This window comes from Nipponia nippon, unplaced genomic scaffold (genome assembly GCF_047370975.1).
Source record: "Nipponia nippon isolate SJK-2023a ecotype South Korea unplaced genomic scaffold, ASM4737097v1 scaffold_6, whole genome shotgun sequence".
Classification (NCBI taxonomy): domain Eukaryota; kingdom Metazoa; phylum Chordata; class Aves; order Pelecaniformes; family Threskiornithidae; genus Nipponia; species Nipponia nippon.
In genome coordinates, this window is record NW_028262380.1 from 32294392 (window position 1) to 32316298 (window position 21907).

The following is a 21907-nucleotide window of genomic DNA, read 5'->3' on the forward strand; positions in this document are numbered from 1 at the left end:
AAAGTTTGGACAGGAATTTCACAAGCCAGTATTGCTACCAAATCTCTTCTCTTGTGGCACTCCCCTGTGTGTACATTCTGATAATTTGGCAGGATCAATGAAGATTTATATAGATCACGTGCAAGCGTAGGTCATCTTTTCACCACCTTTCCCCCATGACATACGAAAAACACCATAAGTAACTAGCTGAAAAGGAGATGGCAAAGATACAGGAAAAAGCAATATCACTTACTAATCCAACTGGTATAGTTAAAGGGATGAACTCACACACTGCACTGAACTCACACTGAAACAGAAGCAAATACCAATTGAGTACAATTGCTTTGACTCTAACTTAATTATGTTAATCAGCTAGATAATGTGAGAGACAAGTATGGTTAGCACCTGTGGAGCGGAAGAGATATTAGCAACAGAACAAGTCATCAGCTTTGGAGGAACAGCAAGACAGAGAAAGGTAGTTATTACCTATGGAAAATTAAGGGTGATCTGAGAGAGACGTGTGAGGAAAATCATAATGTGTCATAAACCCAGTATTTGCACTGAGTTCATTCTCTGTTGTATATTTTGGTGCTGCTAGTTTTAGTTCCAAGATTTATTTGCTGGACATATTTTGCAAGTTTCCCTTCAGAATTAAGGATCAGAAATGAGGTCAGAAATGGAACAACTATCTTGGGACAAATGTTTTCCTGCTGTTCACTGAGGTTTTCTGTTCTGTATCTTCTATATGAATTTATTTTGAAACATGGAGATTACCTGATTTGATAAACAAACCTTCCCTGTGATAACTGTACAATATATTTTACATTCTCTAGTGCATGTGTAAGAATGGCATTAATTATACAATATTCCCCCTGTACAATGGGAAAATATATTTTCCTTGTTGAAAAATTTCCTTTCTTCCATTAGGAAAAGTAACAGATATTTTGCAATGTATCTTCAGCCAACTGACAGTTTAAGGAGAAGATGTGTCATAATCCATAGTTTAAAAAATGAATTTGAGATTGGGCCACTAAAAGTACCTGTCATCGTCTCACTTCAACATATAGCAAGTGGAGCATATAAACAGCAGAGTGATTTGAATTAAGAACAGAACAGTTTTGCCCGATTAATAATACACTTTTTTTCTTAACATGTTTGTATTGCTAAGAACAACTACTCCATAAGAGGACACTCTAGTAAATTTTAAAACCACCTGAATAAACCTAATTTTTTTTTTACTAAGTAGATTACTTGTGCTTCTCAAGTGAGTGGGAATTTATTTGATCGCAGTGTTAAAGGGCACTATGAGAACAGAGTGCCTCAAATCACCTGATTTTCAATGTCCTCAAATCCCAGACATAACTATTTGGGCAAAAAATAAGAAGAATAGCCTGTGTCACATGCTTAATATGCATCAATTTTTCCATTACTCGAAAGGATTTTTTTCATCACCATGTTCATGTATCCCCATGATGTGTTATTAAAATACAGTCAAAAGTGCCAAACTACTTCCGTTAACAAAAAGCTCTCCTAAGTTGTTAGAAACTTCACAAGGAGAAAGGCTATAGTCCTTCCTTGAGCATGCATACTGTTCCTATTAAGGTCATTTTGAAGTCTGTTGAAATGAATACTGCACACTTTGTTTTTGTAGGTAGGAATCTGTCTGTGTATTTAGACTCAGTTTTGCCCAGCTGCTTCACAGGGCCAAGTACAGCAGAACAGGGTTAGGAAGAGACCAGGCCGTAATTACTTAGTAGTAATTTCAATGGTTCCTTGAAGGCAGCAATTACCCTCTTCTCACATGAAGAAAGAGTCTATAATGGGCAGAAGAGATCAATCAGGTCATGTTCTGTGGATGTATCACAGGCTAAAAGGATTAATCAGATTCAAAGAGGAGAGATCCGCTGCCTCCCATAGGGCTGCAGCAATGCATCTCCCCCTGAGGAATGCAACATGCACCAGCCAGACTGCAGAAGTCTCTAAAAATTGGCCCAGCTTCAACTGGAGTCAGGTCTAATAACACCCCTTCCAACCTTATTCTAAAGCTATGAGACTGCATGAATCCATGACTTTTTAGTGTGCAGCTCTTCTACTCAATTTTATAAAAGATGTAAATGAATTTGCTTTTATCATGTTGATAATAGTAATATAGCAGGTTTATATATCACAGATATATCTTTTGCCAGCAACCAAGGCCTGCCTCCTATATAAAATCCTGCTGTATGAGGAGTTTTTCTTCCAAGTGCCTCAACACCTGGAATCACTTGATCCCTTCAGTTTTCAGTAAAATAAAAAAAAATGTTACAGAAAAGGATCTTGAAACCACTTATATTAAAGGCTTATAAAATAGAAAACAAATTAAAAACCCCAAGGTGCTGAGGGTAGGCATTTATCGCCATGAAAAATGCCCAGTAATATACATCATCACTGATACATGATACAGGACCTGCAAGATATGTATCACCCTCAAGAAATAAAAGGCAACCAACAATAAGAATGGTACACAACACCCCAGTTATAAAAGGCCAGCGAGGTTAATCATGGCAAAATGGTACCCAACACCTAAAATGCTGCCCAGGTATACTGTTGTTACTAATACACAGGCCTTAGTCATTTTTCCTCATGTTTGCAATAAAGTTACAATTTTCACACAATTAGGTACCAGAGTAATGCCATGGTAATCTTTACTTGGCAAAATCAAGATTTCAAGTAGAAAGTATACAATACAGTAGATCAAGAGCTAAGGAGAGAAAATGGTTTTACCCTTTCCAGCAAATATTCAGTGTACATCCAAAACAATAATATCGCATAACACTTTTTAAAATTATTATCATAAATTAAATCAGCAGGTAGGAAATCAGCCATCTATGATAAAAAATTAATACTAAACAGGAGTTAGCCTTTTGCGTCATTCCATTATATTTACTACCTTGGTTTTTATACAAAATACAAAAATTTTTGCTGTCCTATGTGTATCCTTTTTTATTACCTAATTAGCTTTTTCTTTTATAAATCTCTCTGTTTAAACATGTTTAACAATTCATGTTTGTCACCACATCCAAGTTTTTTACCGTTCTTGAGACCAAGAGGCTGACTGAATCCTTTGCAAAAGGTAAGTCACTTCCCAAGTGCAAGCTTTCTCAGTCCAGAACAAACGTTCTTGTTCCCCTCATGTCAGTCATTCATATAGCTTGTTTCAAGAAAAACGATCAAATAATCTCTCAGATCTACTCAGATTGCATTAATCTGTTGTAGAATCTATTTATCTTTATTAGTTAGCATGTTTTACTTATATTGAAAATACATTCAGCAGACATGTTTATTGACTGTAATATATGTTCAACAGATTATTTCTCAAAGAATCAAGAAAAACCCTATTTCTGAGTCTGAGCAGCTCTGTCAGTACATGGTTGTTACACGTATATCCATGTGAAATTGTATCTACAGTTGTGATATTCCTCACTCTAGCGTGTTTAATTCACCTGAAGTTTCTCATAATCCCCCATAGTTCTTACTGGTATGAATCTGAAACCATCATCTACTCACTAAGTACTCTTCCATATGGTTAACACAGACCATAGAGTAGTAACACTTCACTCGGTATTGACTGACAATTTCTCTCAGACTACCTCAGTGAAAATTAACTTTCAACTTCAGGAAATATAACAAAGATTTTTACTTCCTACTTTAACATTTCAATTTAAGATTCATAAATATTTGGGTCTATTATCTTGAAGAAAATACTTATTAAGACAGTGCAAAAGCCAAAGAAGCTATGGGAGGACGGAGAAGCATATGATGTATTGTTGTAAACAAATAAAGAAAACCCTCGTCCAAGAAATCACACCCTGAATTTTCTTCCTCAAACCTGGTGTAATTCTGTCAATCTGCTTTTCAGAAAAATCAAATCAAGCAATAACAATCTCTCCCAATTCCAGCACCGCTGCTGCAGATCTCTTCCCGGCCAAGGCACAGAACCTTGATTCCAGCTCACCTTTCCAACCTAACCTTCTGATTCTGGGAAAGATAACTATGATTACTTTCATTTCCAATACTCTCCTGGGGAAAATGTCTGCAGGACCTATATCTGAGCCTGTCTCTCTCACTCTCAGACACATTCTCCTGTCAACATATGTTTAACAATCAATGCAAATTTAATTTGGCCAATCTGCAGTATATCAGTATCTTTATGATACTGCAACACTTCATTTTTCCCTACTTAATAAAGACTGCATAAAAATAGTATTTCAAGTTAGAAATGAAAAAAATAAAACCATCACCCCTCCCCCAACAAGTATGAATTCCTAGTTTTCCTATTCAGGCTTGCCCAGAGTTTAACTCGTTAACTTGCATCACAGTTGGGGGTGGGGGGAGAGATTCTCAAATATCTACAAACATCCTGATAAATAAAGTCTTAAAAAATTGGAGATCACTTAAAGTATTTTTTTACTTAGAATATTATCTTGTGGATTATCTAAGATAAAAATGAGAAAGGCTACACATATTTGAACCCGAACCTAATTTTTAGAAGATGGGTAATCCACTGAGACTCTACCAAGAACTATGGGAGACAGTTTTTCAGTCAATGCCTATTTGACCACAAATTACCTTGTGGTGACCTGTGGCACTGAGCCTTTTGTCTTTCACCTCAAAAACGAAGGTGTCAGAACTCTCCTCATTTGTATGAGTTCTATGAACAAAAAAAAAAATTACATCTGAAGGGCAGTCAGGATACAGATTTTTAGAATGAACATTCGTTAAGGTAAGTAATTCCTTCTCTGAAGCTACTAACAATGGGGAACAGGGCTGTTTTGGTTTTCTTCCCCTCTTTCTCTCTGGAAACCTTCAGTGTATCCTAAATTATATGAATTCACTGACACTAGAAGGATCAGTGTCTTTTTTTTTTGTTTTTATTCTTGAAAGGGTTTACTCCTGAGTCCCAGTTGTATTACTGCTTCAGAGAAATGACAAGGGGTTCTGCAAGCAAGGGAAGTCAAGAAATCTGATATATATATAGTGATGACAGAGCAACGTTAATAAAGATATAAAAGCAAATAATTCATTAAGTATTAGTAATTCCAGGTACCCTGCAGCCTGTGTCTCACTGATGATTGATTTTGGTGTTAAGGAAGGCATGAGCTGTGACTGGAGCTCTTCCATGTTGTTCGAACATGTAGAAGGACTCTCTCCAAAGTTAATTCCTTCCCATCTTTTAAAGTAAGATCTGTCAAGTAAAGCTTTGCCTTTACTTGAAATATTTATAGGGTCTCTTTTGTCTTTTGTAAGAGCTCCTTATTTTCACACAATATTTAGGAACTTACTGATTTTCATGAATACTCCTTGAAATTGGCCAACCAGTTCCACAGTTATAAACACAGAAATATATTCATTATAATATATGATCAGTATCTTTGTTTCATAGTACTGCAAATATAGACTTAATGAGCACACACTGTATGTAGAAAAACATCAGATATTTCATTCAATTTATAGGTTAAAGACTTTTACAATTTGACAGGCTTTCCTTGCTTGCTTAATATATGATTAGCTCAGAAAGTCCAAACAAAACTTTGTGCACAGCAATAATGTTCGTTTAGTCTATTTACAAACAAAATAAAATGTTATTAAAATTGGAAAATAAAAAAATTGAAAGCTAACACCACTGGTCGGACTCTTCATCTAATACCTCCTTTGCTTCTCAAGAGTTTCCATTCCCTTGGTGGCCTGCTTTCTGGCTCCTGTCTTCCATCCTAGGTTGCTGCTCTGGATAACTGGATTGACAATCCAAGAGGTCTTTTCACTTGGCTCATGGGATTAACTGGAATATTACAATATTAACAACCAACACAGTTTTGTAGACAACTGCTGTTTTCTTTCTGTGCTGCTTTATAGTATAATAAATACTGTATGTCCTTGAGTGCCATAGAGCACTGTATGAATAAATCACCTTTATAAGGAAAGCCTAGGATCAAAGCAGTCATTGTACAACACTGCAAATACCTTCCCCAATTTTATCATCATCTACCATCACACAGGTTTTTCCTACAAGAGTATTAAGAATATTCTGAAAGATTTCTTTAAAATAATAAATGATGAGATTTTCTATAAAATTGTCCAGCTCTAGATGTTCATTCCATTGGTTTCTTTTTGACAATAACTGTTCAGGAAAATTGTTGTATTTACTTACGTTTTTGATTATATCCTGTGCTATTTGATATGTGGTTCTAGATTATATCTTTATTAGGGTTTTTTTGACCTTGTTAGAAAATTGATAAGATTTTCTATCTAGCTTTTTCAGGCGATGAAAATTTCTATAGCATTTTAATGGCATCTATATGTGAAAGCTTATCACTTTAGAAAATAAAAGCAAGCTCTTTTAATCAATTGAAGGTGAATACATTCTAGAGTTTATGGCAGAAGAATCAAACAACAGGCTTCATAATATGTCCTTCAGTATTAAAATCGTGTTGCGTTCCATTGCTATTAGAAAGCAAAAATGCTATTCTAGAATACTACCATAAAATGTAATCATATTGTTCATATTAAGAAAGAAGGTTGTCCAAAACAACAGATCTTTCCCATGAATACTTTGTCTCCTTTTATGAGTATGGTAGTCTGGGATGACCAACACCAACTTGAACATCTCGGTTGTGGTTTTAGAAAAACTGAAATGAAACATAATATCTTAGGCAATTGTTTCCTCTTTCCTTTAAATTCTCAATATCGAAAGTAGTTTTCTGATCCAGATTCTGAGTTCAGTTCTGATCCTTACAGAGCTGGATAAAGCCTTAATCTCATAACTTGCAATTTTATAAATGCAGATAGAATTTGGACTTTGATAATCTGGATTATTTGATTTGACTCTTTGAAAACCCAAACTTTCATTTTGCTGTTGATTATAACATTGTACCTTACTACAAAAAGTAGCATGGTACTTTACAGAAGAAAGCCACAGTCATATTTATGAGCCAGCTGAAACCTTCACTGAATCATGAACTGTGGTATTCATATACTATTTATAAATGACTTGTAGCGTTATCTGGAGGGAGGAGAGGGGGTGATCGAGGAGCACTGAAGGATGGTTTACCCTCTTGGCATTATTTGTTTGCCGGTACACAAATTACACCACTTCTCAAGGCATGTTATTTTTCCCTTTTCCTCCTGTATTTTTACTGATACCTCAGGATCCAAGAAAGCTAAATTTTGTGAAGTAAGAAGTTAGAGCCAATTTTATCTGCCTCCTATTCCACTATGAGTGATGTTGTTAAACTTTTCTCATTTCTAAATCACACTGGGTTTGGTAAAGTAACAGTATTTAAATGTTAAAAATCAGCATGTAAATTATTGGGATAGAGAGAACAGTTATGTAAGTTTTAAATGAAAATTGGATCTTTATTTGGGTGAATCATTATTTTTCCTATGCAATTAAAAAATTAAAATTAAAATTTAAAATAAAAAAAAATTATAGTGCTTCAGGTAATAAATGCAATTCTAGCTAACTCTAGCAATTTATTTCTTTATATTCTTTCCTAAACTGTGCATTACAAGTTGTTTTGTTGAAATTAATTCTCAATGGTAAGCGTAACTTGCAATAATAGTTTCTACATTGAATCACCAAATGAAGAGAGGAATAAATTACTACAGATTATACAACACATATTAAAAAGAAACAAAATTATACAACAACTAACATTTCAGGTGTTCTCTACCGAGCCTTAGATTTTATTTTAAACCCACAATCATCAGACACTTGCTGAAAGGCAAGACACACACCTGATCTGAGCCATCAACCTACATGTCCACTGTTCCTGCTGACTGAAATTTCAGAAATTATTTGACCTCACACAGAATGCTAGGGGTCAGTTTGCATGAGCCACGTGAAATCAGATGTGTCGTATTGTTCAGCATCTATTCCTAACTTCACACAAATGTTTCCCTGGAAAACAGGGCTGTCAGCATCGATAATTCTACGATAATCCATCAACTTTTGCCTGTGTTTTGTCTCACCAATTATTCTCCTTACAGCTTGTTTAGCTACCTATACCTGGCTAATGACCCTCAGATCAACACCTAGAAACTGTCAACTTAATTTGTACTGAATAGATGATTTTTTTCTTCTTTTCTCTCTCTCTTTTCTTCCTTTTCCTTCTTTATCTTCTCTTATTTTCAAAACTCAGCCAGTATTATCCTCCTGTTCTCCTTACTGTTAGCCTGAAACCAGTTCTTACTAAAGACCTTTCTCTCTTGGTACTGTAATTTTTATAGTATCATTATAGAGTTTAGAGACAGTTTTATTGTAAGTAATAAATATTTCTAAAATTCGTTCAGGCATCCAGCAATTGTGTTTATTTTATGACACCATCACATCATGAAAGATCGTAATGGTTAGAGGCCAAATGCATTTCTAAATTAATATATAATTTATAGCCCTTCATTAATTGAACAAAGTAATAAAGGAACAACTAATGAATAGCTTCTAGATATTTCAAGCACTTTTAGCATACTTAAATATTTCAAGATACATTTAAACCTATAAATCAAATAAAAATGAATGTGCCATGTACTTCATGCTTCTCTGCTAACACATACATACAGGCATCTATAGTAGCACTGTGAAAACTCACACCCACATAAATAACACATTACTGGTATTGCTAAATATGCTAGAATTTATCTCACAGTGACATGAAAGGTAATCATAACTGATAAGAACAGACTTGTATTTCTTCTAGGAAAATTTTCAGAGAAAGTTGAACCAAGTGCCTATTTCCAATGAAAGATAACAAAGTATATTCAGTGTAGTTCTGTGTGAATAAAATGCCAGAACCATTTCAACCCAGTTTTAGGTATATTTCAGAGTACCTCTCTGTGCTAGTGAAACTTAGCATAGTCCTACATTAGACACTTCAAAAGAATAAGAGGTACAGTTATTGGTTTTGTCCTGCTTTTAATGTCTTCTTTTTCTCTTTTTTTTTCCTTTTCTATTGCTTGGTCTCTCCCATAATTTTTTTCTTGACTCTAATTTCCTTTTTCTTTCCCTTCCAAAACTATGTATTAAAAAAAGCTTGTTTCCATAATTAAAATGATTACTATCAGAAAAGCTTTTTAATGACAATGTTTATTTATTTAAAGACAGTGTATGACTAAAGAGCATGACAAAATCCATGAAATAAAATCAAGAATCAAGTACTTTTTGAAAGCCACCAAGGCTGCTTGTTACCAATAATCAAGTTAAGCACTTAATCATTCAAAAATAAACTTTATTAATAAACAAAAATGCTTATTCTACCTCACCAAAAGACATTCTCTTTTTACTCAAACAGCATGAAAGAGCAAAGACATAAAATGCATAAGAATTAAATTACACACCCCCCCAGATCAAAACATACTCCGTCACTACATTGTAATCAAACCATCTTGCATTTATTCCCTCTGAGAGGAACATACTAGCTGCCGAAAAACACAGGTACTTTTGATCCATTGGGTGATATATTTCTTAGTTGTAAAATTCTAGTAACTTATATATTCATGTTGATTTCATTAGCTAGTCTTTAAATATTCAAGTGTGTTTTCCAATAACTTCCATTTTGAAGTAACAAATCATTAATATTCACAGCTAAGCAACTGCAGAGAGTGCTAAAAATCAAACTCTGATTTTTATAGCCCTTGTCCAATGTTTTACTCAGAAGACTAGAATACTTTTTTGCAGTATGTCGTATCTGCTAGTGCTGTCACCATTTTAATTTCTGTGGTCTAAAAAGTATGTCTTGTTTTTCATTTTGAAACATATTGTTGCCTGAGTCTATTACATCTATTAGCTAAGAAAACTTTTTAATATGAATCACGAATGACTTTTTTTTATTTCAACTTTTTGATTTCATAATTCTTGTTTGATTTCATAATTTTTACCACATTAGGTTAGTCCTTTCTTCTCCTTTCCGTTCCTTCTTCCCTCTCCAATACATGCCTTTCCTGCACACCCTTTTACTTGCATTTTGCAGCATGTAGGAACTCAAATGTATACAACAGATTCTGAAGTTTAGCTATAAGAATAGTTCCACTCACATAAAATTAGAGTAGTTAAACTATTTTATTTCTTGATGCTTCTGTCTTCATGCTCATCACTACCACTACTACTACGACTACACTCAAGTAACATGCAAAGTAATATTAGTACGTGTCCTTTATGCTGATAACCACACGGCAATGGGTCATATTGATTAAGACCATGGATTGGGGAAAAATAGGAAAACAGTTAATACTTATAAAAGTGGAAAAAAAGGAACAATAGTTAATATTATGAAGTCATTAACTGAAGATTCAAGAAGTTTTGCTGACTCATGTACTATTAAGAATTTGATAGACCTTAGAAAGCTACTGCTATACTGGCATATAGATTTGTTTTGCTTTCCATGGAAATGAATCTAATAAATAACAGAAGACCTTTGGAACACTTAATATAAAGACCTTTTTTGTCAAATGAGAAAAAAAAAAATACTTATTGAAAATATGCAAGTCTTTTCTGCTTTCACTTTACATTAATTTTAGATTGGAAAGTTTGTTTTGCCTCTTATACTGACTATTTTTTAGTTTCTAGGTAGTTTTGGAAAATGACCACCTCATATCTCAGTAATACTAACACAATACCTTTAACCTGCTGTACGTGAATCAGATGTGATTGCATTTTTCATTTCCTTTGGTTGATAGCTGAATAAAAAGTACCATTCTATAAAAAAATTAATGGAGAATTTTCTTTCAAGTATTGGTAGTTTCAAACTGAACTAAGGAAAATCTCGTATTCTGTGATGATGCTCTATTTCAAAGAGATTAATCAACTACAACCACATAGGCAAAGTCAATTAAAATTCTCATGATATTATGTATCTATAGCTAAGTCTTAAAGTATATTCAAGTCCGAATATATGGACAAGCTTCTGTAAATCCTGGCTTGTACGTTGACTTGATCAAGATCAGAGAGCAAACAACAGATCGATATTAACATGCAGCCAGCATAAGAAAGACTGTCTACGCATGCACACACAGAGAAGTTATACACCAGAATGTAACAGACCCATAATGAATTCTAAAAAGACAGAGATAGCTGAACCATGCTTTTGCTCCTCTAACTTCTTGTAATAAACAGCAATTAAGGAATTAAAAAGGTAAATCAAAGTGATCGGAGCTGCCCATATAGTGGTCTCTTCCTTGTAGATCTTACCTATTAATCTAGGTATAGGGATTTTTTTTTTTTAGTAATTTGAAGTGGACTTAATCCATTTTAGTAAACTGAAAACAAATTATTCATAAAAGAACATCTATAAAATTTTGCTTGACAAATTTACACAAGTGTTACAATGCGTTGCCCAAGGTATGATATGAAGACAAAGGCAGAAATTGTGAATCAACAGACTAATGTTTTCTAGTCAAGACAGTACATTAGAGATTTTGAAGTTTTTTTCAAAGTTATACAACCAATACAAACATAATTACATTTGTAAATGTGAAGGAAAACAAACTCTTCAGAATTCTAAGAAAATATCCTAAACAGATTCATATACTGTTATTCCAATAACTTGCATTGTTCTTTTTACCATCTCTTCAGAATTTATCTTCATCTGTTTGCAAAATTATATGAAGGCAGACACTGCTTGGAAATAATTTAGTAAACTGAGTCACACTTTTATGGGAGAGAGCATTAAGTTAAGGTTCCAAATTCAGTATTTTGTTTGACAAGTTATGTCAGTTTAGTTTTGTTCTGCTGTGCTACAACACTGCTACTCAGCATACCACTTAATTTTCTTTCCTGTTTATGGGAGAGAGTAAAGATCCTAAAAAATTTCTAATTTCATGTGGAACCAGGGATCAGGACTAAAACACTTAGTTCTCTTTCCAAAATTTGATCCTTAGGTTCTTAATTTTACTGCACACTGCAATGTACCGCAACACACAATGCAAAGCGCTGGTTTAGCAATATAATGTATAAAATGAGAACCACGTCCTCAGCACTGCTTTCATAAAAACATAAGAATGGCCATTCTGGGTGAGACAAAAAGTCAAACTAGTCCAATACCTCATTTCCAACAGCAGCAAACAGAAGACACCCAATCATAAGAACAGGATATTCGGATAAAGGCATTTTCTTGTAAATCTCTTGCCCTTCAGCAATTTTGATAGCCTTTGGTACGCTTTTCTTCTATGTATTTGCCCAATCAATTTTAAACATCTATAAACTTTTAGCATCCACATCATGTAGTGAAGTGCTCCAGAGATTAACTACAGATGATGCTGCCAGAGTAACATTTTTCTTTTCCCCAGTTTTTCACAACTTCTCTCTAGCCAAGTGACTAACCACCATAGCACATTCCTTGTGTGGGCTAAATGGCTGTCTGTGCTCTGTAGCTGATGTTCAACCTGCTTCTCCACTTTATGGACACCATCTCTCAACTGCCTTATTTCCCTGGACTCCCCCTGGAATTAGTACCTGTAACTGTTGCATTGTCACTAAATGAAAAAGAAGCTGGAAGATTTGTGTCACTCATGTACACCTTTAATGTACAGTTACTGACCTTTACTATCCTGCCTAGGCACACTTTACTAACTCTACCTCCACGAGAATCAGTACTTTCAGCATCATGCTTTGAGGCTTCAGAGCCTGCGTGAGTCATCACATACTGCTCCTCATCACCCTTTATAACATAGTATTTGTTTATCCTACATCTGTTATCTTCCAGAGCCCACCCAGCATACTGTGCATATTACACACAAAAATTACTGTGAGGATCCTAATGCTCAAAAAGGAAATATTTCACATGTGATGACTCCAGAAGGGTGTTTTTACAAGAGCAACAGGCAAAAAGCTGTGCAGGGTAGTGTTTTTAAAACAACATACATATCATCAAGATTGACTTACTATTGGAAATCAAGCTATTAACTGCTAACCTGAAACATGACTTTTTTTAGATTGTGTGTATAAGAAAAATACAAAGTGTTATAGCATACAAAAATATCGCACAGAAGTGTGAAAAAGTTTCTAGAAATACCTCTAATCACTTTCAACAGAGTACACTACAGGTAGTCAGAGAGAGGGAGACTCTTCACTTTAAAGAGCTGTGGCAATGGTTTAAGTTGAGGCAATTACAGAAAGAGCTAAACTTTATTCACCTAATTTATACTAGTTTACTTACTTCATCTGTCGACTTAGATACCAAATCTTACATCATTAATGCAAAAAAAAAAAAAACACCAAAAAGAACTAAACCAAACAAAAAACCTGACCAGAGATTACTTGATTACTTGGACATGGATAGTTCTCCCATTCAGATCTTTCCTACAAGGGTCTTCCCTGATGGGCCCAATTAAAAAAAACAAACCAAGCATGAGGCTATCATAACTTATTTCTCAAGAAGGAAAATAGATCTACACCTTCAAAAAGACCCAACTGCATCATTTTTAAGAGGCTCTACAGAATCATTCTATTTCCTTTTCTTAGAATTTTCCAGTATAGCAAATTAAAAAGGAAAAGATATTGTGGGTTTTTATTCTCTCTCTGTTACCACAGTATTATTATCTTTATATCCAAATGCAGTAAGAAAGGCTCAGGATGCAGGCTTGATCTCTGCCCCAGTATTTTCTTTTAGGCTTTATTTCTTTCCAGCTCCAGGCCCCATTGATCACTTTAACAGAACTGTTTTACAAAATGGCAGAAATGGAAACAGTTAATTTTAAATATTATGGAGTAGCAATATAGTCTTCATAACTGAAACAATGACAATACCCACTAAAATGTATTTTTACATAAGTAACCTTTCCAAAACATATAACAGTAATATGATCTCTGAGCCCAGTGATTGAAATGGAAAATAGCAAAGCAAGGGGTATCTGTCTTTCAGGTTCTTTCCATTAAAACTTCAGAAGTGTCATAAAGATGTGGTTGCTGACTTACGCTAGATTCTATTCCATCTTTTAATTTTAAAATTTTATGCCTCTTACTTTTATGAACAAATTTGTTTCTCTTTAAGCATTCTAATTTGTCGATATTAAAAATGACACTCAAGATAATGATAATAATCAATAAAATAATTCTAAAATTAGTTGTTAAGTCATAAAGTGATTTAATTCACTTTGCAAATCATTTATGAAATTTAAACTGAGAGCAAGATAATGTAGAACTAAGCATAAAAATCAACCCTCTCCCTTTATAATTAGCATTTTAATTGTGGAAGAACCAAAACCAACATGAAACCATCAGGAAATTAAAATGTAAACAGTTTACATTCCTCTTGAGAAAAAATAAGTTTTGGACATGTATATACACATAAGCTTATATCAATCAGCCCTGAGAACAAATCCACAGGCAAATTTCTTTTTATTATTAACTTTTTGCATCATACATTTTTCCTTTAAATTAACTACTGTAAAAATGAACAAGGTCTTTAATAGTTATTACCATCATTTGGTTAATAAATTAAAATGTTAGAGTATGTGCCTTAACATGTAACGTGACAAGAATTATTTCAAACAAAAGTGTCTTTTGGATTGCATAGTCATCCAGTTGAGCTAACATAGATTTTTGTCTCCTCTACTATTTCTATGTAGCACGCCCAGACCCAGAAAGATGGCGTGAATGAGTTGTATATTCCTGAAGACAATGAAGGAAATGAGAAAGGGCTCCATCTCTATAAAAAATGTCATAAAACATGATTTGAAGACAACCAAATATATTATTTTAATTTCTCTCTATCTATACATCTACCTTCAATATTAAAATATCTTCTCTACTGAGCAGAGCAGGATAGTAATTTGATTTTCATTTTTGATGAATTTTGATTTTCATTCTATGAAAAGAACTTCTTTTCCTTTTTTGACTTGTGCTTTCACAGTATATAAAAATAAAATGACTGATTAAAAGTTGAATTAGTCAATCAAAATTCATATATATTAATTCATACTGTATTTTTATTATACTTTTTTCAATTAGGTTTTGTTGAAGTAGACAGAAATCTGTAACCCTTTTGCACATCCTTGCTTTTATAAACCTGAGCTTTGAAGATAATATGAAAAGTAAACACAGTAACTAGAAATTTTTGCTTGGGAAACCATTTCTTGGTATTGCTCAACTGTGTACACAGATTTCAGTGGGGTCAGAGGAAAGGAAGATCTACAATTAAAAACAATTCTGTGCACCATAAGAATGCACAATTCATTTTTAGAGCTGTTAAAATCTGTATCTAATTTTTTTTCTTTTTTTGTAAGATGCAACAAATAGATTCGAAACTCTCCAGATCTTACAGGAGGCCCTGCACAATTTGTTTGACTTAACTAAATGACACAGTAAAAAAAATTGCACTGAGTGTCTGAGGGTTGATGGTCGACTGAATATGTTATTGACATGATGGACACTGATGTGACAGAACGGGTATGCACTATGTTGCCTGCAATAGCGAATCATTAGACAAGCTCCGTTGGACCAGGCTTTTCCAGAAAAGGCAGCCAAATTTATATTACAATCAAGAGCTTTAGGATTGTGTAATAACATTGACTTCTATTTTGTGGTAGTTCCACTATTTCTATGTTGCCTCTGGCAATATCATTTATATTCTGCTTTTATTGGATTTCTTTATTTTTATTCCTTGATTGTATCTAGCAGTATAGTAAAATATGACTGTCAGACATAAACAAGATATCCCATCACTGTTGCGTCTTTTGGGTAAAGGTCTTAAAATTTTTTCCTCTCATCCCCTGCAGGCCACACAAATATCTTATTCATATTTTTGATTAAAAAAATGTTCTTGCTGCTGTATTATTCCTGCTTAAAACATTTGATTTCGTCATTTAATCCTGCCTGGGATTCCAACCACACATCTAATATCCTGACTTACAAGAAAGAAGAGAAAATACTTTGCCACATAAACAACATACCACTACATATTATATCTTATCTTCCTATTTCTTTTTTATTATAATTTCTAGATGTACTAGATCTAATTTAGGTTAGATTGACATGAGTACATTCTGCTCCTGTACACAGACTTGTATTGATTTCAACATGGAAGATTTGTACAAATAAAAGCAGGATTCCAAGCAGAGACTGTAGTTTTTTATTGTACTCTGTACTCACATAAATCATCCCAATAATAGAAGAGAAAGAAGAAATCATGACACATTTCATTATTCAAACAGATTGTTGGTGCCTTTAAGTAACTAAAGTTTGTTGAAATGGTTTGATATCTTTCTGATTACTGCTAAATAGCATTATAAAACATTACTGCTTGGCCTGAACTATAAAATTAACTTGGTCTGTTTTAGTTGCCCTATTTGAGATAAAAATGCTGATGCATTAGCCTTCTTTTCTTTTCATGTAATGACTTTCTGTTATTTTCTTGAACCCTAATAGACAAAATTAAGTTTATTCTCTTTTTTTTCCCCCATTAAAAATGATTGCATGTCAACAGCTCTCTTCAAACATCTGCTATTCAAGCTATGCAATTGGACAAATCTAAGTGTCAGAATTGGGTCAATGTCAGTTATTGGGTAAACCTTTAAGAATTCAAAATTATCTTTGTATAATATTCTCTTGAAAACCTGACTTTCCACAAACACTAATGTCATGCTAGAATACACATGGAAAGGGAAAACAGCTAAAAGCCAATAATGGAAATTAAGTTAATTCAATTTTCATGAAAGCAAATATTTGAAAAAATTTTCAGAGATACTTGTTCCAGCCTATTTACACAGTGAATCATGAAGAATAAGCTGTCTAGTAAACATTGTTCACTCAGCTAAACCACATTATTATTATTTAAGAGAAGGTAAATATCCACAAACTGAAAATAAATATATGTATTCATTGTCATCTAACCTATCACATGAATTGAAGTTGTTGTTGCCCTCTTCTATACTTTCTATAGCCACACTCAGCATTCTTTTTGAATGTTAAAACTCTTACAAGAGGTTGCACGAGTCATAGCTTAATGCACATCAGAATCACTGCAGTGAATGGTGGAAGAAGATGTAGCCATCCATCCTTTTTTTGAAACATGGGGCAAGCTACCTGTGGCACGCTGGACTGCTGACATGGGATAAAGGTACAAGTTATGAATCTCTGTTCCTTAAGCTGATTCTAAATCAGTCCTGACACTTCATGAAACAAATCTGAAGCAATGAGACAAATGAGCAAGCAGTGACCTTGTAAAGGCAAACACCTCTTTATGTTCTCAATGCATCTCTATAAAGTAAACACTGTTTATAGGCAGCTTTCCCTAAGCATTCAAGTTCTGGATACTACAGTACAATTCTCCAAAGCCACTGCAAGGTCAGGTTGAAATTGCTTAAACTGTTATATAAATAGATTCTTTTTTCCTACAGTGAATTAAATCACATTTTTACAAGGTTAAGTAGGGTGAAACATATTTATTCCCTTTTTCTGTTGGGAACTTTACTAGTATTCTGCCATTAAATCTGCATGACCAAACAAATATAAAAATGAGAAATGAATTTTATTCCATTTTTTCTTCATCAACGATAATATGTAAAAATAAACACCAAAATTTACAGATATAGATCTCGCGAATAAAATAAAGTATTTAAAATCTGCATTCAGGAACCCAGAATCAATAATGTAACATGCACACCAAATCAAGGCAATTCATATTTGCTAAGAAGTGCTTTTAAAAAGCACTGTTTTAAACAATACTTTCCCACTTTTTACAGGAAGATGCCTTTGCATGAGATGCCTAGTACTATAAAATAGCTAACCAAATATGCGTAATGGTGGCTTGACTGTTCATGCAAACTGTTGCTGTGCATATATGTACAGGAGGCTGCAAACTTGATTTCAGATTAGTTGCCTTTCCACTGTGACACAACAGATTTTAACTTTTTCCCTTCCATCAGAAAAAAAAAAAAAAAAGAGGAGATAACAGATTTACAGCAATTAATTAGGGTTGTGGACATTAATTACTATGCAGTCAAGTAAACCTACACCATATTTGCACTAACAGATTGATTCCCCCTCCCCCACCCCATAAGTGCTAGGAAAGGAGGTACGTATACAAAACGAGGTAAAAAGTGATTTAGAAGAATGGTATCAGAAATACTTAAAATGAGTTCTTCATTGTCCTCAGGACAGCAACTATGTGAGGTGCTCAAAAGAGAGTAAGAATAAATCAGTTTGCTCCTACACACTGCACTCCAAATGAAAGAGGACACAAGTTTTACAAAACACCCTCCAGCTCCGCAAAGTTGTGCTTTTACATGAATGTTAACAAATGGGATAAAAAAGTACAAGTAAAATTAACCTAGCAAGATTCTTTTGCTGACATGCTATGAGCAAGTGTTTGAATCATGCATGGAGCTGACAGGTTGACTCAAGAAACTTAAGTTTCTGTTTTCCAGTGCAACATAAAAAGGAGATGAGAAGATAGCCTATTATACAAATAAGACTCTGTGTATGTATGTAAATGTGCACACAGCTGCATGGTTTTCTAATACTCATTTTAGCTGGCTGACAATTTTCTAAGCATTTTTTTCAAAGAATTATAAATCTGAGCAGAAAATATTCTTGAGGAATACACAGCTATTTCATAGGAATTTTCAATAAAATTTGTTGTAAGCATGATATCTAATGTTTGAGACTAAAAGATAGTAAGATAGAGGTCATGTATCTATTAAAAAGGAACATCAGAAATCAGGAGGACTCATAGCCTGTGAGTAAGACACTTACCTGGGACATGATCTATATTGGAGACTGCATGAATTTGAACCTTGGTCTCCGATATCTTGACTAAGTCTCTTAATCATTAATAATTAATGAAATTGCCTGCTCTGGACTGGATCTTTCTCACTAAAAAAAACAAACAAAAAGGAAACAAAAGCTTTCTTGCATTCATCCCAAAATGGGACATCAGGTTCTTGAAAACTAAAATATTGAAGGATGTAGAAAAATAGTTTTCTCTCTAGTTAAGAGATAACAAGTTTTGAAAATGAGATCATTTACAGTTTAAAATAATTATTGACAATAAATGATTGCCATTGAAATAAATGAAATCTGCAGATGTGACAAAACATACTTATTAAACATCCATTAACTGCCACTATTAAATTATAATAATATTTATTCAAAACCCAATAAGAAATTGCTGCCTTTGTAAAATGAGAGAAGTTGTCTGTCTGCCAAACAATTATTTTTGAGTAAAGTACAGCTATTACACAACTTCATAAATTTCAAATGCCAATCTGCTAGAAATTGGAGGTCTCAACAAAAATTAGCTAAGAAATGGAAAAGAGCTTTTTTTTAGTTCTACTTGAAATTGTGTTAGCTGCCATGGGCAAATACTATTTTCATTGCACAGATCAGCAAAACCGACTGAACTGATAACAGAACAAATACTGTTTTGAATATCAAATAAAGAGATCTGGGTGGTCAAAGAATCTTAGAAACCTGACAGCTCATATCACTGTCATGCTTGTTGAAAAATGGATAATGAGTATTACAGTGTAGTTTTAGAAATAAATTATTTTCTTATTCTACAGTATACCAAGACAGTTTGTCTAGATAAAATCATTGAACTGCTGCTTTAGTTCTGTACCACTAAAACCTTAAGTATCAGATTGTAGCTTTAATGGACAAATTGTACTTTTAAAGAAATTATTTTTTCCATATTGGATATTAGGATGAGAAGTGTGTGTGTGTCCCAACAACACAGAAAATTAAAAATTTGAAAGATTTCCTCATTCTTGCACAGCAACGAAAACCCAGGAATATATACTTGTGTTTACTGGTCTCTGTAAGTAATGATAATAAAATATTATCATTCAGATTTAGATTTTTGTAGATCCAAAAGATTCTAGCTCTAAAAGTCAAACTCCTAAAGGAATACAAGGACAATCTAGAAAAATGCAAACAAAGGAGTTAATGGTTGCATATATCTCTGTCATTATACACACTGTCACAGAAAAATAAATCATGCTTAGTTGGCACGTGTATCTTCCAGCAGACATTCAACCATCTTGCAAACTACCTGCTGTCCAAACAACGTGAAGCTGGAGCTAGGCAGCCAGCAATCAGAGCATGTTCAATTGTGAACATGAAGCACGTGAATTCTAGCGAGGAAATTCAAACTGCTGTTTATGCTCTGCTTATGTTTGAAGCTAAATTGAAGTTCAAGTTCCCTTGAGAAATAACTGTCCAAACCCAGATAATAAGTTGTCTCATTCCTGATCTTAAAAGTAATTACTATGGTACTACTGGAAAGAGGAGTTTAACATGTATCAATACCGAAAATGTTGTGCCATGACAGCAGTCAAAACAGCAACACTGGAACTAACTACAGCAAGAGAAAAGATCTGAATTGGGTGACTGCATTCTCAGAGGAATAACAAAAGAAGTCTTTTCATACATTGATTCGTAAGGGGAGAGCAGAATGTGGAGGCACACAAAACCAGATGTACAACCAAAACCAGTAAAACAATTTGGTGCTGATACTTTCTAGGATATGTGACTGAGTCACAGGCCAACCCAAGAGATCCTAAGAACTAAAGGGGTTCACATTTACATTTTTCCTAACATTACATTTTTTTCAGCTTTAGTAAACTCCAAACTTCAATGTAATGTAATAAGCAATGGAATAATGTAATATCAAGTAAATGCCAATATCAATGCGAATTGTGTACATATTAGAAAATGTATAAATGCACTGATATTGAATGCCTCCCCCACCAAGAGGGGGACTTAGGTTTCTATGCTGATTGCCCCATGTCACTTCACAATGTCACTTCACAGCAGTAAAAGGAATACTTTGAATTTCTTTTTTTAAACTGTAATTTGAAATACCTGCAGAAAACTTTCAGTCACATATTTCTACACTGGTATTTAGTGACAAAAATGTAAGGCAAATCTCTTTTACGGAGTAAGTAATCAGATTGACAGACTGTTAATATACTTTATTCGTTAACAGCTATATGAAGAATAAATTATAAAAATTATAGTTCTGTTGAGGTTAGAATAACTTAAAGATGATACAAGATAAAAATTATATCAGCGAATAATGTTCAAGTGATTAAATCTTTAAAGAAAAAGTAAGCTAATTACCTATGCTATGGACCATACAAATACATGACAAGAATGCAGGTACAGTAAGAAATATTTCTTTCCTTGCTATCCTTTAAAACTTATACATATTTCATAATTGAAATAACCAAGATATTATAAATACACAACATATCCATACTTGACCCTGTGGTTATGTCACCAAGTTACGACTTGAGTGTCCCATCCTTCTTGAAACACCTAGTATATTAATTGTACAGACACAAAAAAGTAACTAACACTTTGAGCTTCATTAGACACATATAACCTAGACTAAGTGAGAGGCTATCACATCCTGAGGGAAAGTGAAAGACAGGCATTTCCATGGGGAAGCCTGCAAACCATGGCAAGGTTAGTACAAGGAAAGGAAATTATAAATGTTCCATAAAACTCAAGTCTCCTAAGTCTATTATTTTGATATTGACAAAAGCTACAGATTTTAGTCCCCAGCTTGATTCTTCCAAGATGTTTTGCATGCCTCCTTTGAAGATCAGGCTGAAGAGACATGAGGAAAGTCGAGTTCATTCTTGAAGACAGCAGTTGTTTACTTTTCAGGAAAGCATTTAATACAATAGATGAAGTCTGAAGTCCAAGCATGTGATTCAGAGACTTTGATGGTTCCATTAGGGGACAATATATCATAGAGGCTGCCAAATTATTTTATCCTTACCGCTGAAGACAGAGTAGATCCACTTGATGCACATAAGACAACAAAGAATTTTATTCCAATGATGAGTTTAGCCTGGGGATTATTTCAGGGCTAAGTTACTGGCAGAGCATTTTGTTCAAGGTCAGATCTTCCTCTAATACAGCCTACTCCTGAACAACTACTTTCCAAGTAAA

The 21907-nt window shown here is 33.9% G+C and overlaps 1 protein-coding gene across 1 annotated transcript in view; it reads right to left on the reverse strand.

Moving 5' to 3' along the window:
* Positions 1-21907, reverse strand: part of SGCZ (sarcoglycan zeta) — a 485172-nt gene that overhangs the window by 199840 nt on the left and 263425 nt on the right. The gene's annotated exons all lie outside the window — the stretch shown is intronic.